Source organism: Heterocephalus glaber, unplaced genomic scaffold (assembly GCF_053883595.1).
Source record: "Heterocephalus glaber isolate CG9 unplaced genomic scaffold, H.glaber_assembly_v1.0 deba00001538, whole genome shotgun sequence".
Lineage (NCBI taxonomy): Eukaryota > Metazoa > Chordata > Mammalia > Rodentia > Bathyergidae > Heterocephalus > Heterocephalus glaber.
The window spans coordinates 8,816,276-8,844,002 of NW_028258333.1; the positions used below are offsets into that span (position 1 = coordinate 8,816,276).

At 33.1% G+C, this 27,727-nt stretch overlaps 1 protein-coding gene across 14 annotated transcripts in view; it reads right to left on the minus strand.

Annotated features, from left to right (window-relative positions):
* Positions 1–27,727, minus strand: part of Cdh18 (cadherin 18) — a 924,665-nt gene that overhangs the window by 330,271 nt on the left and 566,667 nt on the right. The window contains exon 1 of one of the 14 annotated variants that reach the window (XM_087189257.1): positions 27,056–27,556. The exons of the other annotated variants lie outside the window; for them this stretch is intronic. The gene's annotated coding sequence lies outside the window, so the exon portion shown is untranslated. Of the gene's footprint in view, positions 1–27,055; positions 27,557–27,727 lie in introns of those variants that run through there. 14 annotated transcript variants of the gene reach the window in all.

Genomic DNA, 27,727 nt, shown 5'->3' on the forward strand with positions numbered 1-27,727 from the left:
CTCTGTCACAAGGACAATCTTAGACATGGAAGAGACTGTGCAGTGAATGACCACTGAGGAAAAGTTAGCTGACGAAAATACTCCTGCTTTTCAAACCCTGAAGGAACAAGTCTGTAGTAGTTTCTCCGTGACTACCTAAAAAAGTTTCCTTCAGACTGGCTTGCTTTCTTGCCTTCATCATTGATGTCCCTTAGGATCATTTGACAAAATAATCTGCATGCAAGCCTCTGAATAAAGCCACACTCTCACTCGGAACTCCAAATAGTGCTCTAAATGCATGAACTGTTTGGAAGGATGGATTACATAATATAGGTAAAATACCAATCATAGGACTTGGCTAATTATAGCTAAGTGTTTTTAGTCATTAATCCTTTCTCTTTCAATAAAAAGCCACTTGATCTTACATTCTATAGTCAGATGTAAAAAACATATAAATTTTGTTGCATAAAATAAATGACTTCGTCTTTATTTCAAAAACAGTGAATTCAGTCCAGTGCTGGTGAATTCCATCATGAAAATAAAATACTCAATTCAGTGTTTTATTCCTCAAAGTGACAGGTGGGGTGGTGCAGGAGCAGCTACAGTCAGGTGCACAGGGACTCATCTGTCTCCAGCCAGGGACAACCTGTGTGCTCTCTCCAAGAGCCCCACATCCACAGTTGGATTCTGGAGCTGTCTCCTGGAAGACCACCTGCCTTTCCCATCTTGCAGTGCTCATCAGCAGCTCTGGGTAACCTGTTTGTCCTTTCCACAGCAAGGAATTTAGTTCATCTCTGCGAGTACCATATGCTGCAGGGAACTGAAGGATGGGGGATTCTACTCCAGCCCTTTTTACTGATTACAACCATTGCTCATCTCTTTCCACTATGACATATTGGTATTTCATGGAGAAAACTTGCTTTCACAGGCTAAAACAAGGAAATAGATGAAGATCTCTCAGTTTTTGACTCATCAAATATATGTCATCATTTACCTCTGTTTACTGTGCCATATTCAGGGCTCACAAGGTTCTGGACTAGTTCTGAGAGCTCCTACTAATTTCCAGTCTTACGTTTTACCTTTCGCACATCTCTCCTCAGCTGGTGGCAACCTTGTCACATCTGGGTTATAGAGGAAAATATCCTCTAAATCCTTTTAATTATTTATGGCATAAACTTGTGGATTAGAGGTCTCCACTATTACATTTGAAAATAGAAACCAAGTCTCTTAAAAAGCATAAAGCATTTTCTGGCTACAAAACTATGCCTTGAGGTGTTTCTATAATAAAACTGAGAGCAATCAGCCTGGTATGGGGATTGTGCATGAAGAACACATAATCGGTATAATCAAATTATTATCCTGTCAAGAACGAAATGTGTCCTTACAAAACCTACCATCTAGGAAAACCCAGCAGGCATTTTGTGACTATCCAACTCAGTCTCAATGCAAAAGAAAAGCAGTTTTGTGCCCAGGGGTATAAGAAGGGAAAAGTCAAAGAAAGGATTCTGTAAAGGGAGATCACTCACCAAAGTTTTGTGATATAAAAAGGTATGGAGGAGAACATGTGAGGTGAAAAAACAAGATGCCAAAAGAGCAAATGTGTGGAGAAGCTACATAGTAAAAAGAAAACAGGGCAGGAATTAAAGGGCAGGGCAGGGGAAGTAAGGGATGCACTATTCTTGGTGCAGGAATTCAGAGAAAAGCATTGCAATATATTTTGACATTCAATAATTCTAAAAAAATTACATTTGATATCATGAAAAGATTTTTAAAATTTTATCTCTTGTCACTTCTTTGGCACTTTTTAAAACAATATGTGAGACTAGTTAGAAGCAATTAAATAATGTTACTTTCATAATCTAACCTTGGCAGAAGTAGACCCAACACCAGGTTTATTTTGAGTTGAATGGATTTAGATATGAAGACATAAAATAAATAAAAAGTAGGAGATCACTGCAATGAGATGTGAAAGATTTAATAGCTATGTCAATGTTTATTTATATTTGAAACTTTTGACATCATTTTAAAAATTCGTATGAATCCTCATGGATCAAGTGAAATATGTTTTGCACCTCAAAGATTTTACATAGAGTGGAATATAGAAACTCAGGCTATTCAATGTTAACTTAGTGGCTTACTTTATGAATGTCGTATGACCTGACAGTATGATTTAATGCAAAAAAATTGTTATTCTAGAACATCAAGGATTAAATGTAACATACACCTAATTGTATGACAAACACATGTTTATTTATTGATTGCAAATAATCAATCCATCTAAATATGTACTTAGAGTTATGTGATATTTTAATTGTTACCTATACCTATACATACAATATTATATTACAAGTACATGCTACAATATCTGTGTTACAAAGATAGCATCTAATAGTGCATTACTATCTCCAAAACTTCTTTCATCCTTCTCTCAATTTTACCATTATCTTCTATCTTGGTGGAGACCCAGAACTTGAGCTTAATTTTGAATAATCTGAGTGCTGATCCAACTGGAGAAAACTACAGAAGACAATAGCCTTATTTTCAAATGGAGAAAAATAACTATTCATAGATACAAAACTCTCATAACCCTTAGAGAATACATACTAAAATACACATAAAAACTTATCTTTTAAATTGATTTCATTGGATCCCCTTATAATGCTGGAGCAAGTATTTAGAATACATAGATTAAAAATGATTTAGGGCTGGGGATTTAGCTCAGTGGTTCTGCTGCCTGCCTCACAAGCACAAGGACCCAAGTTCAATCCCTGGTACCAAAAAAATAAAAATAAAAATAAAAATGAATTGGAATGTGATGTCAGAGTAAAACACCCCATCTCATGAAAATCATATGTGTGGTATGACCAGAATGTACTACATACATCCTCAGTGTCTTTGAGAAGAAAATATTTAACCATAATAAAGTTTAGGATATATCATAACATAAATATGGGGCCATTTCTATAAAATAAACCCTGATTCCATGGCCATTCTTCTACAGTATCCAATTATAGACCATAAATAACTCAGAAGAAGAAGATAAAATAGCACTCAACTCCCCCTCAGCCAAGGAATGAAGGAAGCAGCTCATGCATACACTGCTTTCATGGAGAAGAAAAGAGGAAAGAAGAAAAGAAACAAGAGGAGCAATGGCGGGGTAAAAATAAAAATGGATTTTATTTGATTTTGAGTATGACGTATTCCTTTGGATTTGAAAAACAAAATATTTTGGCTGTAGTGGACAGAAAGTTTAAAAAATGTGACCAAAACATTATTAAGTCACAAGAAATTTTGATCTAACAGAACCCTTGTAAAGTATCTTGGTTCACAAACTTGATGCTTTCCACGATTTTGGTCACAAACTGATTTGGATGTGAACCAAATCAAATTCAATGGCTGGGTTAAATGTTCACCTCATATGGAAATTTGATTCTGTTCTCATCCAGTTCATTTTGTGATCAGAATTGTGGAGAAGCCAGGGATTTAGCTCAGTGGCCCACCTGAACACAAGATTCTGAGTTTGATCCCCAGTACCAAAAAAAATGAAAATAAAAGAAAGAATTGTGGAGAAAATAGGGTTCATGGTACCACTGTATATAGAGGAAGTAAAAGAGAATAATATTTAAAGTTTTATTATAATATATGATATTATAGGCATATTATAGGCATGTCATTTTTACTTTTTAAAATAAATGATAAATTGATTAATGTATTAATTATAAACAAACATTAAAAACTCAGCAGTATTAGCCTAGATTTAAGAAATAAGCATATTAATTAACATTCTTGTTTTCAAACTATACTGAGTTTTTCAAATTACAAGATATATCATGAGCCTTTCTCTTTTAATTAACATTTTGTCCAACACAAATTGGTTTTCCAGCATCCTAGAAAATTTTTGGTAATTTAATTCTTAATATCTTTGCAAAAATTTAAGGTTAATTATTAATATATTCTAGTTTCTTATATTTTTATCTGCTGGGTGGATGATCACAAATGAACATGATAGCTTTTTTATTATAAATGCCATGTGAAAATAAGTTTTCTAATTAATCCACCAAGAAAATAACAATCTTCTTCAATTATAATTATATATTATATATAATAATACTTATATATATAGAGAGAGAGAGAGACAGAGAAAAAGAGAGAGGACAATCTTAATGAGAATAATACTATCTAGAATTGCCTCAGCAAAACTTTCAAAATCACTCTATGACTTATTGTAGTTAGATGAGGCTGTGGAGATTAAATGAGATTTTATAAAATATAATGGGAGAATATATATATATATCATTAGTGATTTTGTTCAATCTGTTATTAGGCTATATTTGTTAGTGAAAAGTTCCATTTTAATTCACATTTGTGCTAATTCAATTAGAATCTCTCTGCAACTTTACTGGAGCAAAACTTTGGTCATCTTGGCCATTTTTCATACTAACTTATAAAGTTCCTATGTAGCTGATTAAAACAATTCATGTGTCAATATCACAATTTCAGAGTTTAATAATTTTTAATATTTATTATACTGTTTCATATGGAAGTTATTTTCTAGCTTTAATGAGAAAACAAATATTTTACATTTTATAAAACAAATGAATATATTACTACTATAGCACAAAAAAGTAAACTACATGAGGATGCAAAATGTTAATTGAAAAGAAAGATAACTTGTTTCACGGTTCTGTTCTATAGTGAACATATGCAATACTCTTACTGTGAATGGGATTAATAACTCTGCGAGGAGTGATGTAAACATAATTTTGATTCATTTGAGTTCAAGTAGTTCATATCAGAAAGCCAGTGGATATTCACTATTCAAATAGATGGTATTAGTTATAGATGGGAGGATATATTTTTGTATTCTAAACTTGGTTAAATTCATGCAAACTAGTAGAATTTGGGGAAAAAAGAGAGCTTTTTTGAAAACTTAAAACATTAGAACTTGATTTTACCTTTTGAACAATGGTATATTTTCATAAGTGCCTTTAATGTATCCTTTGAGAATATGATTTTAGACATAAATTTTTTGATATCTATATGATAGTCTCAGCTTAGCTATGGAGCATTCCCCTATTAGAAGTACTTGAGATTTCCCCAAATTCTTGACAGAACAGTATTTCTCTATTTATGATCATATCTTCCCCCAAGAAATTTTTACTTTATGCTAGAGTTATATGCACTATGCAAACTCATTAATTGCTTCTACTTCAAAGGTTATAATACAAAATGCTTAACGATATATTAAAACAAGCAAAGTAAATGTGGACTGTGGAAAGATAGAAGTTGCATGGCCCAAAGATTCAATTCTGTTACAGTTTAAATAAGTGTTTCTTATTTTATTTAACCTAATTCAGAATTAACTGTGCATCCTAAGACTTAAAACTAGCGATTCATGTGCAAATCACCAATATAATTGAACTACAAACGTGTGTAATTATATACACCTGTTTGATGACATTCCTTCTTGAAATTTAAAGTTAATGTAATAGTAACAAATGGCCCCAAAAGTCTCATATGTTTTGGAATGTGACTGGCCCCTAGGAGCGCTATATTCATCAGTGGATTCATCCACTAATGATTCAGCAGCTGAATGTGCTGTTAGGAGGTGGGACCTGGTTGGAGACAGGTCACTAGAGTGCAGCCTGGAAGGGTATATTCTTGTCTATGGCTTCTTCCTTCTTCCTCTGCTTCCTTGATGCCATAGGTTTAGCACCTTTTCCTTCACCATGCCACTCTGCCATCCTATTTCTGCTTTGGAGCAATCCAGCTGTGGGTTAAAATCATTAGCCAAAATAACCCTATCTTCCTTTCAGTAAGAGTGCCCAGTATTATGTCTCAATGAAGAAAATGTGACTAAAATAGATTGTGCTACCAGGAAGGTGGATGGTTGCTGTCACTGTACCTAAAATGTGAAAAAGAAGCTTTTGGAACTTATTTGTGACAGGACTTTGGAAGTTTGAAGAAGCATGGTAGTGAAGCTCTGTAAGACTGAGAGCAGTAGTTGGTGTATGATAGTGCACAGAACTCAGAAGACTAGGATGCTGATAGAAGTGCAAACAGTAATGGCCAGGCTAAAGATGTTTTAAACAGGAACAAGAAATCCATTCGCTGTTGAACTAGAGGCCATGACTACTATACTTTGACAGAAAATTGTCTATATTTTGCCCATGCTCTGAGATTTTGCAGAAACTTGAAATTAAGTTGATGGACTAATTAATTCTGGTGAGGAAATTTCTAAACAGCCCAATATACAAACTGTGATACAGGTATTGGAGGCTACTTTTATCCTGATCTGTATTTCTTCCTGATGGCAGAATCAGAAATAAAATATAGAACCAAAGACATAGAAACTTTTGTTTTAGCAAAAAAAAAAAAGCAAGCACCTGCAAAGTTGGGCCTTCCTGAGGGTGGTTGCTGTAGGGATTGGCACTTTTTTAAAATGCACCAGGATATCAGGTAAGATAGTTTAAAGCCATCTCCACAATCAGCCAGATGTCATTTGTACAGGCTCTGTGGTATAAAACTATAAAGCTTTCATTTGAGAAGAAAGTCTCTGGGTCCTCTTTCTGAGGCAGTGCTTAGGGAATCGGACTATGGGATTCATTTCACAATCCTCAGCCACCTAGGCCCTTAGAAGCCTCTATAGTTATTATGCAAGGAGGCCTTGCCACTGCTTGAGCTGGTCGGAGACACTAGACTAATTCACATGGAACTGTTTTTATAGGTATGCAGAATACAAGAGTTATGGGATCATAGGGGCTTCCACCCAGATTTCAGAAGATTTCAGAAGGCCTAGGAGTCCAGGCAGTGTGACTCTAAGTGGTGAGTTTGTGTGAAGCTGTGAGAATGAATGTGAAAATACAGTAGAGATCCCAGGAAATTGGAGATGCCAGGAACAAACATCTAATGAGAAAGCCACAAAGAGCAAGTAGAACCATTCCAAGACAGAAGCCATGAGGGCTACAATCTACAAGGCTACGGGAGCATGTCTGTCCAAGCCTTTGAAATTCACATCTCACCACAACTTTCCCTGAATGTTGGACATGGAACTATAATATTTAATGTTTGCCCTTCTGTATTGCAGTCTTGTTTTGGTCCAATTACTTTCTAACCCCCTGTTCCATTCCTTTTGGAATGGAAAAGTTCACCCTGTGACATTTCATGTGGAAGTTGTTCAACTTTCTTTTGGAAGCTCACAGGTAAGAGTTTACTTTGAATATCAGAGGAGTCTTTGGACTTGGGCTTTTCAGCAATGCCAGAACTATTAAGATTTTGGCAACTCTTAGAGATGAACTAAAAACATTTAGAGATGGACATTAGTATTTGGGGCACCAGAGGTAAAGTGATATGTTTTAGATGTAAAATGACCCGGGAAGTCTCAAGGGTTTGGAAGGCATTTGGATTGTGAGGGTACTATACTCATCACTGGATTCATCCATGAATGAGATTGATAGACAAATGTGTTATTAGGAGGCAGGGCATGGTTGGAAGCAGGTCACTAGCGTGCAGCCTGGAAGGGTATATTCTTGTCTCAGGCTCATTTCTTCTCTTTGTTTCCTGATATAATGGGTTCAGCATCTTTTCCTTTATCATATGCCTCTGCCATTCTGTTTCTGTTTTGGAGCCAGATAATTATGGATTAGCCAAATAAAACTTCTCTCCTTTTAAGTTATAAGTGGTGACCATTGTGTCCCAATCACTGGAAAGTGACTGAGGCAAGGTCATTCTTGTTCTGTGTAAATGTGGAAATGTTAGCTCAACAATATAAATCTTCAGGCTATTTACCTATCCCCATCAGCTTGTGGCCTATAGTAACTAATACATCGGTCTTCCCTTTGTATGCTTTTATTAAACAATATAAATTTTATGTTTGAATTACTTCATCATATCATTGTTATCATTTTTAGTAGAATTTAATCATTATGTCACATGGAAGGAACTAAATGCTTGGTCCATAGTTCTCATCTAAACTCTAGAGTAATCCTTTGGGATGAGCATTACTACTGCATTTATGTAGCTAGATTCAAGAACAAGATAAGTTCAAAAATTTGTGACTGAAACAGCTGTTATTCTAGGTTTTGACCCTGTGAATTCATAATCCAAGCTCCTCAGCTTTTTTTAAAAATAACTTTATTTAAAAACTATATCATCTAAAAAACAAACAAACAAACTATACCTTCTTCTTTGTACTCTCAGAATTTTAAGACATTACTTAGATTCTACTATGATTATATTAAGTAGATTTAAGAAGATTAAGGCACTACTTAAATATTTAATAATAAGTAATGAATGAAGAGTTAGCCCTATGCCTATCTTCATTTTTCACTTCTACAGTTTAATTCATGTAGGACTCTAAAGTCTATTTTTGTCTGTTCATAATGCATCATTATTTCTCATGAACATAACCACTAATTCACAATCTATTCATTTGTTCTCCCTGAAGAGAACATAACAAAATCAAAATTAAGTTAAATAATACAGTTCTGGGGGTGTAGCACAGTAGTAAGGTATGTGCTTGGGACAATTGAGGCCCTGAGTTCAATTTCAATAAGGAGTAAAATGGATAGAGAGAGAGAGAGAAGGGAAGAGAGAGACAGAGACAGACAGATGAGAATAGAGTACAGTGTTTAAGTGCAGAATTCAGAGAAGAGAAACTTGTATTTGAAATGTATTTCTAGGATATAGTCAATTTGTGTATTCCTAAACAAGTACATATATTGTAACTTCTTATTATGTCCTAATAGGAGAAGATTACTTTTTAATGAAATAAACTTGGACATACATGGGCTTTTCTAAGATATCTAGTAAGAAGTAATGCATTTTAATTATTATTTATATTAAGAAGGTATATTTTGCTTATTTGCCTAGGAACAAAATTATATGTGATATGTGATGTTTTTCCTTTATATATATTTTATATATTTTGTGGCTACATAAAGCTTTTCTTCCACCAGAACCTGGGAGTCCAAATAATTTCAGTTAATGGAAATTCTTTGCATATGTATTTCTTCAGTGTTTACAAATGAAAATCGTTATTTAAATCTAAGATTACACAGTACTATATTCGAAATCTTGTTTCAGTACAAATAAAATATTATATTGTAATTAAGAACCTGCTACTGATTCTGTTAGCAGGTCAAGCTTGTCATCACGAGTATTAAATCTCAGTCAGGTAGAAGAGAGAAGCTATTTGTGAGAGACCTAGCCTCAGATGACCCCAGTGAGTCACACCCTTATATTTCTTTCCTTGACTAAGAACAGATGATGTAGCATGTTTCTCTCCAACAAATTATGGAAAAACTCCCTTTATCTTGCAAAGATGAAGAAATACTTAAAATGTAATCAGGATTCTAAGAAATTTAACTTGAGATGATCAAAAGGGAGATAGATTATCCGTCTCATACCTGTAGATAGAGACAAGGGCAGTCAATAATTTCAAATACACTCCACTGGCCTAGAAGGATCAAGTCACCATGAATTCCACATCCATGAGGCAATGACCTAAACAGGTCTGAAAAGCAAATCTTCTGTATGTGGAAGAAATGGGCTGGGCTGTCAAATGGATTGTACCTTTATGAGGCTGAATAGAGATTCATCTAAGCCATGCCTGACTTCTAATGCAGGAGAAATGAGAAATAATAAATGGGCTTCTGGTACCAAAAGGAACAGTAATTTGTAACCCAGAAATAGAAACCTAATATACGTCCCATCCCTCAAGTGCAAAGGCTAAGGAGATAGTCTCTGGAGACAAGAATCCAATCTTTGTACTTAATCTTCCCTGGACTATTGACCTGCAGAGTATAAATATATGAGAAGATACCTGAGAGGATTAGATAAATATGAACAAAGAAAAACATCATCAAAGGACAAAGAGACCAAAATGAAGCATAAATAGTGTGGAGAATATCTGGTCTGGGTAACAGTACCTGTCATTTATGCTGCTACAAAGAAGTACTTGTTCTGGTTACAGCTCACTGTTGATTTAAATTATCAACTTCAATACCATAATATCCTTTGGGAAAAGTAGGGAAAATAACTCATTTAGGGATGCAGAAAACTCTGGAATTCTGGTGAGTAATTGTGGAAAAATAAACCTAACTAAAGAAAAGTCTTTCCTGTCACCTAAAGTACCATCATTGTTCTGATTCACATAACTTACTGAAAGTCTACACTAAATATTTAAAACCAATAAGTCATTATCAACAACGGGAATGAACACAATGTAGTCTGAATGAAATACAGTGAGAGACAGATTCTTTTTGAAGTACCAACAATTTCAACCTGACCCTTAGCCATATAGGGCACCTAGGCATAAATGTAGGAAGCTGCAGCTCTACTTGACTTCTAGCAATAAGATACTTGTGCTTCCATTAATACAGTTGTATAGGGGCTACTCCACAGTGTCCACCGTAGTCTGATGGCACACAGTCTGATGAGGAAACCCTAGTAAGAAATGTCCAGAATATTTCATAGGTGCAATCCTCTAATCTGAACTCTGAATGGAAACCCTGTTCTAGGTATTTATACATTAAGGTAACTATATATGTACTGAACAATTGTATATGAGAGAGGAAATTTTGCACTATCTATACATTAAAATTATATAATAACATTAAAACGGAGTGACGGGAGATAAATTTATGAAAGACAAGACATTTGGGGAAAAAAGGTGCATGCAATGGAATCCTTAATGGTTTTCATTTCCTGATAGTTTGCCAAAAATGAAAGACCAAGATTTGAAACTTCTACACAAACAAATTTAAAAGAGTTCATTATAAGTCAGGTGTGGTCCTACATGTCTGTAATTCCAGCACTCTGGGAGGCTGAGGCAGGAAGGTCACATGTTTGAGTCCAAATTGGACAGTTCATGAGTTAGTGAGACCCTGTCTCAATATTAAAACAAACAAAAAAAAAAAAGGAAAAGGAATGGGAATGCAACTGAGTGAAGGCCCAGGGCTCCTTCAGTAGTACTGGAAAAAAGTGTAAGAGTACATTATCATCTTTGTGCCTCACGGTATCAAAATATAAAGAAATGTGTCACTTTGCCTGCTACACAAAGAAGAAATAAGTTTCTTCTGAGTTTGCCTAAACATAGGAAAAGAATAGGATGCAACACAGAATTTGAGAATAAGCTGGCATATGGTTTAGAGGATTTTCTCATAGGAAAATATATTTTTCCCAATGTAATATGCTAAAATACAAATTCCTTTAAGAATGGAAGCACTTGAAGACTTTCTCTACAAAAATCCAAGTTTTTAACTTCTCCCATTTCTTTCTTTCTTTCTTTATTATTTATTTTTAATAGTACATGTTTGCAATGCATCATGATTACACTGTGCATGTAGAAGCACACAGTAATTCTCTTTTTTTTTTGTCTCCTACCTCCCATCCCTCCCTGCTGTCTTCAACTATTTTTCCACTTCCCATTTGCAAAAGCTCGATTTCCATTTTTTCTAACTTCTCTTAACAAACTAAAGATCTAGCCTGTGTTCACTTTGGCAACCACCTTGAGGCGAGAAGCGATGGCTCTCTCTTGGACGGCCTGTGCTCCTCACAGCAGGTCACACAACCTGCATTTCATTACAAACAGGCCAAATTACTGATTTAAATCATCTGTCGCTTCTTTTGTGCTATACAGCTTGGCATCTCTAAATGTCTTAAATAATACTGTGTACAAAACATTTATAAAAATATAACAAATAATTTTTTGTATCTATTATAACAACCCCAACTGAACTAAGCATACTTTCCTCTTAATCTCTGCTCCAAGAAGTTAGGGGTAAAATCAAATTCTCAGTCCTGTAATCAGTATTTACCATCACGGTTAACAGACTTGCTTTCTTCCTCTTACTGTCACAACTTTTACTCTTGATATATTCCTTATTAAACATATAATTAATTATAGACTTTTGATATAAAGTATCTTTAATCCCTTTTTATAAATATTTATATGCATCAAGGAAGTAAAAATTCTTGTTGAACTGAATTTTACTGTCATTTTATTTTTTATGTACCTGTCTACAAAATGCCCATATGACTGTCTACTGTGACTTATATAAAGGAATAATGATTTTGATAATGTGCATAGTATATAATGCAGGTAATGGAACAAAAAATTGCTCCAGCTCAGTTTTTGTGCACTTTATGTTTATTCTTTATAGTAGGAAAGTGGGAAACAGATCTTTTGCCAATGGGAAGGAAATAAAGAGATGGGGGAGAGAGAAGGTTGATGACAGAAGTGTAAAAAGAATTAAAATGTGTTATGTGCATGTACTAACTTCCCATGATAAATGTAACCATTGTACAGCCAGTGTGTACTAATAAAAATAATTTTTTAGTTTGCTCTGAAATTTAGAAAAATGCTCAGGATGGCTCATGCATGGTGGGAAAAATATTCTCTCACATAAGATTACTGCTCCTAGAGGCTCTTACTAGACCAGCGATCCTCAGCTTCTAGCCTGCATTAGAATAACCCAGATGGCTTGTTAGGAACAGATGGCTGTGAATCCCGAGGCTGTGCATGGGCTCACAGGTGAGGAAGATTTTGTCCACTTGGAGTCATTCCCATCCAACCATAATCCTCTTAGTGGAAGGTGTTTGTGTTATTTATTCTTGAATCCTTATTAAATCTCACTATCTCACATATGGAAGATGCTTAATACAACTATTGAGGGAATAAGGATTTGACATTTTGATATAATAAAGCCGATGGCCAGTGTTTGGCAGAGCCCAATTAACAGGAGGCCCAGCAACTGAAAAAGAAGTACCTAAGTCTGTCTTTCAATTTTGCCTTTATTGGTGCAATTGGAAAGTTTTAAATTTGAAAATATTATTTTTCCAAGAAGACTATATATATATATCCTTAATTTTCTTTCCAAGTGTGCATATTCCAAATATAATTGGATCATACAAATTGTTAAATTTAAGAGAAAACATATGATTATTTCTCTTTATTTTTATTGATATATTATTTGTAATTATATCTCAACTTCTTGTATATTTAAAATTTTTCACTCAGATAATTTTCATTGAGAAATGAAGAATTTATGAAGATAACATATCACTTTAATGTTTTATGATATTCCTTAGTGGAGTAAATTTTTCTAAATCCCTACTTGTACCATTATCTTTCTTCCTATCACCTTCCTTTACACATAGACTTAATCATAACTTCAGCCAGGCAGAATTAATGTCAAGATTAATGACAGTTCATTGTTTAATGCAGAGTTTTTTTTTCCCTAAGTAGTTAACACAACAATTTTGTTACATTTCCCAGTATTATTTCTCTTCCTTACTGGGCATCCATCGTGGTACATTTTCCTACACTTTCCTGCTGGTTTGGCTGTAATCACTGTGTTCCTGGCAAACAGATGTGGCTGAAAGTGAAAAAAGCTACATTCAGCCTTGGTCCATAAAAAGCTCCCCCAGGATCTTGCACTCTCTTTTCCCTTCTGCTGGCAGAGTGCAGAAAACTTCAGTGTCTGTGGCTTTGAGCTGGGGAGACATTCGTGATCAAAAGAGGTTCGTCTCTGAAGGACACAATGAAGCCAAATTACAATTGGTTCCAACTCAACACTGGATAGAAATTAAGCTACTATTGTATTAGGGTACCGAGACTGTGGGGTTTGTCTCTTAGACTTGCTAGTATCCTTCCAAGTAAGGTCAAATTAGTACTTTGAAATGTGATCCTGTCGTTATGCTCTGAAATAGTACAACTTTACTAAAATAATCACCCATGATAATTTAGAGAGCAGAGAAGCAGACAGCATGTTACTGCCAGTGGATATCAAGAGGAAATTTTACAGTGTCGTTCAGGCGGATGGCTGTGAATGGCTGCCTTCACAGAAACTACATTCTGAGCATGAGGTTAGCTCAGTGAGCCCTTCTGACATCTAACCACAGATCAAAGAAAACGACCCAGGGGCTTTAGAGTTTGTAAACGTGACCCCTGTATGGACTCCAACAAATAAAAGTTTAATAATATTTTTAAAGTAAATTTAAAAGGAAAATGGGTGCTTTTTAAAAATGTGTCTGTTGGACAAAATGAAGTCTGTATGAATAATTGTATTAAGTGTTTTACAGCTATACTCAACTCTTTTGTTCCCGAACACTTCTGTGGCCTGCATTAATCTGAGAGACAAGGAGGCATAAAGACAAAATGTCAGGTACTAACGAAGGGTTTAGATTTTCTTCAGGTAATAACTTTGGCTGAGTTTGCTGTCACTTTGAACAAATCCATCAGATGCCCACTTGTCTTTTGAGAAATGCTTATTATCAAAGAAACTATGTTCCCAAACTAAGAAGACTGGATACTCTGAGACCCAAGTCAACCTGTGGAACCTGAGGCTGCCGCATACAGATAACAAGTTATGGCAGTGAGTAACAAGAGCAGACATTCACCAGTTCCTACTCAAGATGCATTCATATCACCTGTAATGTAAAGCTAGATACTTTAAAAAGAATAATGGACCACAATTTTCCTGTTATTTGGAAGAATTCATGTCCAATGAGTAGGGGAATTAAATATTGATATGGATTGACCTATATGTATCTCCATTCTCCTTTTTCCCTGAGAGAAACTTTGTTGGAGTCATGTTGTCCCAGTTCTGCCCTTTATTTTTGATGTATGATGCATGGTTGGGGTTGTTTTTAGGATCTGGATTCTTTTCTTGGAGAAGACTCTAACCAAGGCACTTCAGGTGTTTCACAGATGGATGCATTATTGTCGCCTACATGGTGAGATGAATATGATTTATGTGAATGATTATGATTGGTTCAGAAAGAAAAACTCTGGTAGAGATTAGCTCATTGTTTCCTTAACCTATATTCAAGTTTTCTTAGACTCATATCTGGATAATTTCCTATTCTTCCTTGAACTGAAGGTGAAATTAAGACTCAGTTCTCACCAATGAAATACAATTAGAAATGATTCGCTTACTTCTGTGTATGGCCTATAAAATCTTTTCTTCTGATGAACATTCTATTCTACTTATCTGGTGAACAAACAGAAAAAATAAAAACATTGAGACACTGTAGGGCAGTTGAACTATGGGAGAAGGAATGAAACCTTCAATGACTAAATGAGCAGGCATCCTCTAATCTCAGTAGACTTCAGGTGAGTATGAAATAGAATCAACTGTTTTAAGCTGATGAGATTTGAAGGTTTATCCATTACAGTAATGAATATTACCATCCCTGGTACAATTTCTGCGCTATAATTTAGAAAGAGTTTTCATTTTCCTAAATAACTTTAACTTGGATGTAAAAAGAAACCCATGTTTCGGGCTAGGGATTTAGCTCAGTGGTTCTGCCGCTTGCCTTGCAGGCACAATGACCAGAGTTTGATCCCCGGTACGAAAAAAAAAAAGAAACTCATGTTTCATATTTTCAAAAGGGAAAAATCACTATTCTTAAACAGTATTAGAAAAATAATACTGTAAAAATATTTCTAGGTAACTGTAACTTTGGTGGTTAAACTTAATTGTGTCACCTAGACTGGTTTGAAAGTTATTGAATGTATTAGTAAAACACACTGCTGAATTTTTCTTGGAAGTTCCTGGAAGCATGACTTTGGATACTACATCTGATCCTTCACCCCATTCCTCTCTGGCACTGTTTCCCTGCTCTGCTTCTTGGCTGCCATGAACCATGCATCTTTGTTCAGCAGTGCTCTTTCTCCATGATGTTTCTGTGTTCCAGCCAGTTGACCATGGACTGAATCCTTTGAAACCAAGAGCCAAATTAAAGTTTTCCTTCTTTATCATCTGCGATTTTGTGTCTGGTATTGTGTCTCAGTGATGAGAAAGTGACTTCTGCAACTACTATATGGCTGCCTCAAAACTTTATTTATTTATTTTTTAGCAGTACCAAAGTTTTATTAAAGGTAGGAAAAGAAACAAGCTCTGCAAAGCAAGTTGGGGCCAAGTAAAAGTAGGAACAGAGGTACACCCTACAGTGTGAGTGCAGGCCACCATGCAAGGATGAGCACAGTGGCCTGTCTCAAAACTTTAAATAGCCATTATTTTAATTGAGTGATTATAATCCTGAAAATATTTGCTAAGGAGAAAATTTTGAACAGAAGTTCAACAATGTAAGTACAAATGTTTTTATAACAGTGGAATTTAAGAAGATCCCAAAGTTGAAATCAAAAGGAATTAGTTAAATGTTTGCACCATGGGCACACAAAGGAATACAATGTGGCTGTTAAAAGGGTTTAATACACTTTTACTATTTTATCTCAAACTGGCTATGCATGAGGCTCTTCTGTTGGTGGTAACATGAAAATCAAAACAGATATTGTTCCTTTCTTCTTGGGATGTCATAGATTACAAGTTAGACCTAAAACAAATAGAATTATGCTGATTATCATGAGAAGATATTTGTTTTATAAGAACAGAAATATGGGAGATTAGGAAGATGGTTTTTGGTCCCAAACAACAGATGTTTGAGGATAGGCTCTGTCAGGCTTGCTCACATGAAATAAGGGAAAATATTTGATTGAGAAAATAATAGTTATTTCCAAATTTTCAAAGTTACATATCACATCACATGTAAAAGATTCTTAAAATTTGTGACAGACATTTCTCAGTAGGATTTCTTTTGTTTAGTAATGTGTTTATTGTGATTAATAACACTTTCACTACTGATATAGAAAGCACAAGACACTAATTTAGTAATTGTAATATAGAACGGTATGTACAGTATGTTCCCATTTAAAAAAAAAAACTCAGTTTGACAAAATAGATAAAAAGAGGTTTTCCTGAAGACGTTTCCCTTGGTAATGTTAATAAGGAGAGAATTCAGTTATTCTTTCTAATTTTAATACTTACATAGAAGTAGGTTTCATGTTTTCTAAAATTTTATACAATAAATATTATGCAATAAGATTAAATAAAGACCAAAATAGTGTCCAGCACTTCACCTGAGTTTTCCATTGGCTTATGCATTAAAATATACATCATTATTTGTATTTTCATTTTGATAAACATGAGATATAGGTCTAAATGTAAAATTAAAGCTTCTTTTGGCAGAAATAATATTCTAATCTAAGCTTCTTTTACTAAAATTGACTTGCTCAATACCTTTGTGCTTTTATCTAAGCAAAATCAACTGAAAAATAGTGTAATGTTGTGAAGATTTTTATAGGGTGATAAGAATGCTCTAAGACAAGTGAAGAGAAAAATTGTGTTAATTCTTAAATAAAATGCTGTGTAACTTAAAAAAAACTTAACGTTTTTAATCCTACTGTAAGGGAGTAAGAATTAACACATCAAAGACTGACCCTGACCACAGTTCTCACACTGGTAAATGAAATGTTAAAATTAGAAAACAGTCAGATTCTAGGTTGCTCTTTTAATATCAATTCTTATATTTATTGACCATATAATATTGGGTAAATTTTCTAAAATACTTACTTCATTATTTTCTTGAGTGTGGAAAAAAAATTCAAAATATGGGATTATTATGAGCATAATCAAAAGAGAAGATATAAAATACTGACATCACAGAAGTCAAGCTGTGGTTTTAGGAGATATTTGGTAAATGTTAATGGAAATATTTAGAAATGCCAAAATACAAAATGTTTATATAGGCACATGGAATATATGTACATCATGGAATATATGTACATCAGATAGAAATCATAGATATTTAACTCATATTGATTTGCTAATTTAGCTTTTTTAAAAAAATAGAGTCGGATTCTCCCAGTTTAAGCATAACAGTTTGGAATTATTTCACCATGGCCTCTTCTCAGTGTTTTATTTGACAGCATGACTATTTAGGTCTTAGAAAAAATACTTATTTGGACCTTCTAAATGTGCCCATCAAGTGTTAGAAATGTATTGCATCCTACTAGACAAGTTACAGACAACAATTTACACAAAGGATGATTTGAATACATTTTTTTTGGAACTATGAAGTGGTTGGGACTGTGTTGTCATGCACTTGACATAGGAGAAATATATTTTCCCAAATACACTGTCATAAGGGACACTTCGATTTTAGGAATACGCCAAAGAAATGATTAATCCCTATATACTCTCACAGCCCCCCCAATGAATCAACAATTAAACTTTATTAGTGGAATATAAGAGATAACTCATGGAGGGAAACAACAATAACAAACTATTCCTTAGGTATATGTATTAGGCACTTAAGTGTATTAAATTAGATTTCATTTAAATTAGGCTTCCAAACAACAAATATCATCCACACATACTGAGGTGAAGGTAAATTGAGAAATTTTAAACAAGAAGAAGCATTTTAGGAGCCCCAAATTGAAGATTAATTACACTCATTTAGATTACCATCAAATCTATAGGATTTAACATTGAAGCAAATTAAGCACTGAAGAAGGATGAATTTATTTGACAGTTTGCTGAAGAGCTCCTCTGAATAGCAATATTTTTGGTTGATATGCATGTGTACAAGACCAAATACTTTGAAAATGAAGTGCTGTGAAAATGTCAAGAGATCAATTTGGTGTAATCATCGCTGTGGACTAAAGCACTGTGGGATGAACTACAGTAAATTATTGAAGTGTCTCATTTTGAAGGGCATGTTAAATAGCATTTAATTATATCTGTTCAAAACATGAAGGAATTTTTAATGCAACATCCAAAATTTCTAAAATTAGATTGAAAAATCTGTTTGAAACATTTGTAGGCTCACAGAGAAGCACTGTGAATCTCAGAAATTTTCCAAACAAAGATGCCTTTCCTTTCAAAAAAATATTTCCTATTTAGTGGCTTATCTACTGCTAATCTTTCCTCTAAATACTTATGGACTCTGTGTGCTCTAATGTTGACATCTCAAACAATTTCTATTTACTTATACTTAGCATGATGCCTATACCCCTGCAGGGATTCCTTTTGATTCACACAGTTAATTACTTCCATCTCTCCCGGGAAGTGCTACTCTGACAGAAGGAGAGAGGAAAGAGTTTATTAAATGGTACCATAAATCACATACTGCATTTTAGAAAGAATGTGTATAGATCAAATATTGTTAGGAAAAATTATCTAAAACTTGAAAATTAGGCAAAGAGATAACCGCATGCCTATTTAATGCTTTATTTTAATTACATATCCAAAGAATGTCTAAGAATCTACCAGAATATTTTTGTCCCATGTGCTATCTGTTACTGTTGTAAAGGTCAGGAAATTGTTCAGTTACACAATAACTTATAGATTGTTCTTGTCAGGCCAAAGGCAAATGTTTCTTTGTAGAAAAGATAACATTAAAGTTGCTATTCTTTTGTCATAGAGTATATCAGTATTTTATCTACCCAAGTGGCCTTATTCATCTTGCATTTATTCTTCAGAGGCTTATAACACTCAAAACTTTACATTTTTACTAAATTACCTTTATACCTTTGCTACTTCCATCAAGGATGAATATAATCATATTTTATGCAAGGTAATTCTATATTCTATGATAATCATGTAGGACTATAACAGGTAAGTAGATGAAGGTCACTATTTTTTTGATATTTAAAACTAATTCTTGATGTATCTTGATTAACTAGTAATACATTGTATGTATCTCAGTTTAGGTGATCTAACTATGAATAGGAACGTTTTCAACAGTATGTTTCTGTTGTGGATTATGTTCATGCTTTATTTCTTGGATTAATACTATATAATCAAAAACTCATACATGAACCTCACACTACATAAACTTTACAGTATTATTTTATTCAATGTTGAGAAATAGATTGCATATTCAAATGCAATGGTGACAATTTACAGTTCTTCTTTTGCTCTTCTTTGAAGATGTAGCTCATTATTTCACCTAGAAAATATTCTTAATATAGACCATTATATTATTTTATGTCCTCCATATAATCAAAGAGTAGATGAACATTCAGAAATAAATGTGTGTTACATAATGTATGTATAAATCAAATCAAAATTTTGTGACTATTTTATTTAAAGTTATATCAGAAACTTTATTTACTTAGAATAATTAAATAATATGAATTGTATGATTAAAATTGTATGTATATATTTAAATTATAATCTGCATTTAAAAATAATAGTTTGATTATTGATATGAATAGCATAAACATTGTCTATTAAATATATAAAAACCATTGGAGTATTTCATTTTAGATTCAACATTTGATTTGTATCTGAAATCTCTGCATTATTACTATACTGAAAGCACAGGATCGATATGTACATTGATTCTGAATTGATTAAAAATACCTTAATCTTGAAAGAAGTCATAGAAAATGTTTCATTAATATGTAATAACTGTCATTTAAAGTTAGTGTCCTAAGACACTAGTAGAAGAGAAGATACATATGCATGATCAGGAAATCAATTTTATTACGGATAAGTCCTCTGTAATATTGGAAGGTAGGATAAAGTATAAAATTTAACAGTACATTATGAATAACAGTTATTTAGATATCATGGGAGATATTTTATTATCTTTATATACATATAATCATATTTATATGCATACAGTGATTTCAAGTCTATAACAGGAATAACAGGCTATTGAATACACTAACACTGTAAAAGAACATGCATGCTTAGGGTTTACAAGAGCTTCTCTTTTCAATACAAGTGACAATCTGTTGATCCTGTGCCGCTTACCACAAACTGCTGATGGCTAAAAATGTAAATTCTGTAACCGCAAGATCTTGCGAAATAAAAACCTTGGGATTGTTTTGAAACTGTATCTTAAGCTCTTCAGATGATTCTTACAAATGCATGGAGACTGATATTTGGAAATTAATTTTAAAACTGCTGGTTTTAAGGCACAAAATACCCAAATAATACAAGTTAAGATCAAATTCAAAAGGTGGAAGACTTTGCTCCCCTCATCAAAATGAAGTGTTCAAGGCACTTTTAAGGGAATGAATAAGCAGTTAATACTCTAAAATCAAGCCATGAACTTGCAAGACTCCACATAGTGACCATCTACTGATTCATTACTCCACCAATGATTTCATTTTTTAAAATTAGGAATTTGTGATTTATCTGACTTCTAAAAATGAGTTTATACCTGTGTTTATAATAATTAAGAAAAAATCTCCAGAATTACATTTTCAAAGTTGCTTCTTTATAAGTGTGTGTGTGTGTGTGTGTGTATATATATATACATATATATATATATGTATACATATATATATATATATATACATATATATATATATTTTTTTTTGTACCATGGATCAAACTCGGGTCTTTGTGCTTGTGGGCCAGGTGGTTGCATCATTGAGCTAAATCCCTGGCCCTATAAGTATAAAATTTAACAATTATTATGAAAACAATAATTTGGGTATTTGAGGAACAAAAGCTATTTTCATTATGTATTATGTTGGAACTGGTTACTTTATTTTGGAATTCCATAAAATTAAAATTACACTATATATATTCAGTTTTATATATTGAATATAAAGTTCGTACTTAAAAAATAATAACCAAGGTATGAAAATGCAATATAAAGTACAATTTTAAGACAAAAGAAAATATAACATTCCATTTTAAGAGAAATATGTATTCTAGTTCAGCTTTTACATCTAAATGCAGATATAAATCTCAACTTGTAAATACATAAGAATATATTAGTTTACTGAAAAAATGTGCTTACTCTTTAAAATATGAAAATAAATCTATTGCTTAGTATTATTATATCATTTTAATATATAATATTAAGCTACTACTACTCGTGACATCTTTGTTTAAATTTCATTTGACTTTCTGAAATATGACTTAAGGAATACAATTTGTTCTCTGTGTTTTATAGGCCATAAAGTGTTTATTTCTTTTTAGTATGTGATTATTTTTATGTGCAGTAAAGCATGGGTTGTCAGCTGAATATGTTGAAATGTATAATCTTTAAACCTTTTATGGAGAATTCTGTGAATAGCACATCATTTTCTATATATTTTCAAGTGACAGTCAATGGAAAGTTAAAATTATAGCTACAGTTTGAAGCCATGTTCTACAAAAAGTCTGAAAATAAATTCTGCATCAAGGTTGCATGCTTCAGATAATCTCTTGCTATAAACAACTGTTAGCAGAATTGTTTTCACTAACGCTTTGATGATTCTGTCAGCTGAGCCTCTGAGACAAACCTAAGACCTAATAATGAACAGAATGACAACAATGAAGTAAGCAACAAACAGTGAGACAAAGAAGTGTTGAAATGTTAATAAGTACTGGCTAAATAGCAGCATTTTCTCTTGAGTTTTGTTCATAGTTTAACTTGAAATCTATCATTTCATTTCTTGCCAATGTTTGTTCCTATGTAACATTCAAATTATAAAAATACCAATCAATCACTCGATGAGTAGTATATTGCACACCGTTACTGTCATTATATGCATAATATAAAATATAAAAGTCAAATGAGAAATGGAAAATAAAAACAATGCATAATTTTAAAACACCTGTAAAAACCTGTACTTTTTTAAAAAATTAGCCATGTGAATGATCTCTATATTTTTACTATTCTCCTGTCAATTGAAAGGAAAGGACTAGTCCATCAATTATATTCCTTTTTTTGTTTTGTTTTAACAATCCCTCTTTCTGCTCCCCATAACAACAGATTTTTCTAATAACCACTTTGATATATCCAAATGTATTGAAGTAGGTTCATTGAATGCCACCACTGAGAAACACCTGGCCATTCAATGTAGACTAGGGGCATCATAATTAATTAGTAAAATATAATTAATATTTTATATTATAAAGATACTATTGCTGGCTCTATGTAATTTTGGTATTTTAAGATGTCAGAACAATTCAAATAAAATAATGAAGTGTAAATAATGAGCCACAGATTTTTACCATTTTCTGACTTCTTTGTCTACTCTCTAGCATAATACATAGATCATCAGAGAAAAATTTAAATTTATAACTCTGTAGTCAAGGGAATACCTAAATTGTAATTCCAGATCTACCTTGGCTCTCTGGCTGAAAACATTTTATTTCAATATTCATACAGGTGGTGATGTTTTCCAATTCATTGTTCACAAACACATTTGTTTATTTTTAATCTACTATCATCTTCACAAACCTCCAATTCTTGAGCACTAGATAAATAGATAGGTAGATAGATAGATAGATAGGTAGGTAGATAGACAGATCTTTGAGGTCATTGCATTGTCTTAGTAAGAGTTTGAGGTATATTTGTTTGTATAAAGCATATGTACTTTTCATTAGATTTGTTACTATATACATAATGTTTGTGATGTAGACGTAAATTACAGTATTTAGTAATTTTAATTTAAAATTAAATTTCTAATTTGGAGCTGGCATGCAAAAATACATAAATTAATGTACGTGTGTTGGTCTACTGTCAATACACTTGCTAAAATTATTTATGATTTTCAGTTACTCATCTCTATCCTCTTTTTAAATATTCTTTTGTCACAGTGCTGGGCCCAGAGCATTTTTCATGTTACACAACCCAACTACCACTGAGCTATGGTGCAAACGCTATACATTCTTAAAATTTTTTATGTACATAGTTATCCTAATTTCAATAACAATTTTATTCATTCTTTCCCAATATTTCCAGTCTATTTCATATTTTTGCACTGGTAGAAACAGCCTGTATAATTTTAAATAAAAATGTCCTAAGTGACATCTTGATTTTCATAGGAATATTTTTGTATTTTAATAATAAATATATTTTTGTAAATATCCTTTATTTATGAAAAATGCCCTGATATGTCTAGGTTTCTAAGGAGTATATTTTGAAATGATATTAAATTTTACCTAATATTTTTCTGCACCTATTGAAAAAATATGCAATTTTTCTCTTACATTCCACAAAATTTTGAAATTTATTGAATATCAAACTTAAATATATGCTTTTGAAAATTTTAATTTTATTTTTTCATATTACTTGTTTCACTGTGCTAATACATTTAGGGTGTTAGAATTTATGTTCAGGGAAACACTGGCTTTTGGTTTTCTTTTGTTGTAACATCATTTGGTCTCAGTAAAATAGTCTTGATACTCTGTTTTCTATTCACAGAAGAATTTATCTAAAAGTGCTATTATTTCAGATTTAAATGTTTGGAAAACATCATGGCTAATACCTTAAGCCCTAAGGTTTTCTTTAGAGAAAGATTTAACAGCAGATGGCTTTTAAAATCTAAGGATCTCTAAGTACAATAAGAATATATAGCAATTTGCATTGATTATTAAAAGATCTTAATGCATCATTGTCAAAATCTAAAAGATTAGCATGCTTGTTTTTCTTTTTCTTTCTCGTTTAATAAATAAATAATTAATTGGCTGTACTAGTCAAACTCTACCACAAAGCCCCATGCTCAGCCCATGATTTTTAAAACACATTCATGGAATGAGCAATTGTGTTCATTCAAATAACAAGGAATAACAAAGATGAGAGATTTCAGGTTGTGTCCAAAATACTGAGTTTTTTTTTTTAAGAACATTATATGTGGTAAACACACATACAAGAAGAAAAATAAATGTGATGCAAGATAGAACTGTTAATGGGGAAAGGGCAATTGCCTACCATCTAAAAGCATTACAAGAATAAATTACTATGCTTGTTTCCAACTTTCACTCAAAAACATCATCTCAATTTTGACTGCTTAAGAGAACACAAATCTATTATTTTACAGTTCTGGAGTTTAGAAGTTTGAAACAAGACTAAAATCAGTGTATTAGCAGAATTGCGCCTCTCCTGCAGGCTTTGGGAATGATCCCTTCAATTGCCTTTTACAGATTTTGGGTGCTTCCTGCATTTCCTGGTGTGTGGTCAGTTCCTTCATCTCAAAGTTCTTCACTCCAATGATTTCTTCAAATATTTGAATCATTCAGTTTTTGAGTTATTTGCCTATGTCTTCTTAGACTTTCGTACCCTGAAATCAGCTTTTGGCTGAGGGTTTTCAGAGCCATCTTGTCATCTTGTTTATTCATATTTGCATTTTTTTTGGCTGAGTTTTGAAGATTAGTTAGGATAGTAAACTGTCATTTCCTTGGTTATACTGACTTTGTGCATACTTCCTTGTGAGGTATAACCATGGCTTTGGTTATGTTTTGGAATCTTTATACTTCTGCAATATGTTCGATGTAAAACAGTGAAAATCCCATTTACTGTATTGTAAGCAAAGAACAATTATCATTTGTATCAGCATCTACAGAATCAACCAAATGTCAATCCTATACATGAGAACTTGTTTTAACAACTTCACTTTTGTATCAATAATAACAAAGGAAAACAATAGATTAATACTGATGACAACCAGTCTGGGAAATAAAGGTTGCGGGAAGGATTAAGGAAGGAGAAAAGGAATAAAACAGTTGAGAAAGAAGGGAAGATGAAAACAGATAACAGGAGATAAAGGTAGAAAATAGTTAGGACTTTTTGGCAGAACTAGAAAAAAATTCATGTGAATCAGAAGAGGTCAAGAATAGCTAGAAAATGCTGAGTAACAGAGCAAAGCAGGAGGCATTATAATCCTGGATTTCAGGTTGTAATACAAAGCTACAGAGATAAAAACAGTGTGGTACTGGCACAAAAATAGACATGTTGGTCAATGGATAGAATGTAGGATGCAGAAAAAAACCTCAGGCTCCTTCAGCCCTCTGGTTTTGTTCGTTTGCTTGCTTTATTTTGTCTTTTTTAAATCAGCTAAATTTCTGCATGAAAGAAAAGAGCCTTTTTAACAAAAGGTGCTGGGGAAACTAGTTATTCACATGCAAGAGAATAAACATAGACCCAGATCTCTTGCTTTGTACTAAAATAAAAACAAAATGGATCAAAGATCTAGATATAAAAACAGAAACACTGAATGTACTGGAATCTATATATTCAGTAAAATTTTCAAAGACAGGCAGATGCAAGGTCTTTCTGATCAGAGTATTTGCTCAAAAAACAATAACAAAAATGGAGATTTTGTCAAAATTAAAATCCTCACAGCAAAGGAAACAATCAACAGAGTGAAGAAAAACTTTCATTAATTGCAATAAGAATTAACAGTTTGTCCACTTAGTCCTTTGGTAGTGGACTAATATCTAGTATATATGAAGAACTAAAAAAATGAACCCCCCCAAATAAAAGACCCAATCAGAAAAATGAGAAAATGAAACAAGCACATGCTTCTCAAAACATGAAGTAAAAATCTCCAATAAATACATGAAAACTGTTCAGCATCTTTGGCCACTAGATAAATGCAAATCAAAAAACAAACATAGAAACAATGAAACAGATTTCATTTTACGTCAGAAAGAATGGTTATCATCAAGAACTCACAAATCAAATGCTGGTGAGGTTACAGAGAAATAGGAACACTTCAGCATTTTTGGTGAGAATGTAAACTGGTGCAACCACTAAGGAAATCAGCATGGTGGTTTCTAAGGAACTAAAAGGAGAAACTTCATTCAACCCAACTAAACTTCTTCTGGATACTCCTGAGTTAAAAACATGATATTGCAGTGGTAACTCTATATCCATATTTGTAACAACATAATAAGAGCTTAGTTTTGGAAGCACCCTATATGCTCATCATCAGATGACTCCACAATGCAACAATACAAATATATATATATGGTATATATATTATATATATATAATATATATACAATATATATATCCATAAACAAGGATAAGCTTGAGCCATTTGTAGGAGAATGAATGAAATGCATCTTGAGACCAAAATGTAAGTTAAATAAATGAGGCAGAGAATGTTAAATATGGAATGTTTGCTTTTATATAAGAAGCACAAAACACAAATAATTTAAGGAGCAAAATATAAGAGACATGATAAGAAAGAGGGAGATGGGCCGGGGATTTAGCTCAGTGGTTCTGTCGCTTGCCTTGCAAGTGCAAGGACCTGAGTTTGATCCCTGGTACCAAAAAAAAAAAAAAGAAAGAGGGAGATAGACTCTCTGGAGACAGGCAGGCCATATGTGGCTGGGGAGAAAGGAAGGGCCAGATCAGAATATGGACGTAAACACAACTAACCCATGATATTTATATACACCAATTTTCCAAGATGAATATAATTATTCTATATCACAAATATATGCCAATAAAATAAATATATAAAAATAAAATTAATTCTTTAACCCACCTTTCCACTTACTGCTGCATCTCCTCTCTCTGTTTTTGACTCTTCTACCTCTTCTAGTGGGGTTTAGGATTGGACCACACCAACTCAAACAACCAGAGACATCTTGCCATCTGAAGACCCTTAATCATATCAGTAAAGTACTTTTTTTAAAGATACGGAAATCTTTGCAGAACCATCATTCCACCAACCACAATAAACCTGTTGGATATATAAATGACCAGTTGCTAATTTGAATCCACCAATGAACAATTTACTGAAAACAAACTGAGCTATGACTTTACACAAATATGTACCCCCCTCTCACTAATCAAATTCATGATGGTGTTAGTGCAGAACATCAACTGATATATTTTAAATAGCATTTAGATTATTTTTATTTATTTATGTATTTATTTGTACTGGGAATAGAACTCAGGATCTTATGCTTGGGCACCACTGAGCTACATCCTCAGCCCTAGATTATCTTTAAAATAATCACTGAAGTCATTATAGAAAGACCTACAAAGAAAAATCCATTTTAAAACTACAATTTCTGAATGTAAAATGAGGACAAAAAAGGTTCTTTCTGAATTTCTGCAGTGGCAGCCATGGGCATTGGGGTCTGCTTTCTGTATCATTCCATTACCAATCTTTTTTCAGAATTCAGTCTTTAATATATTTGTGTTAGGAACT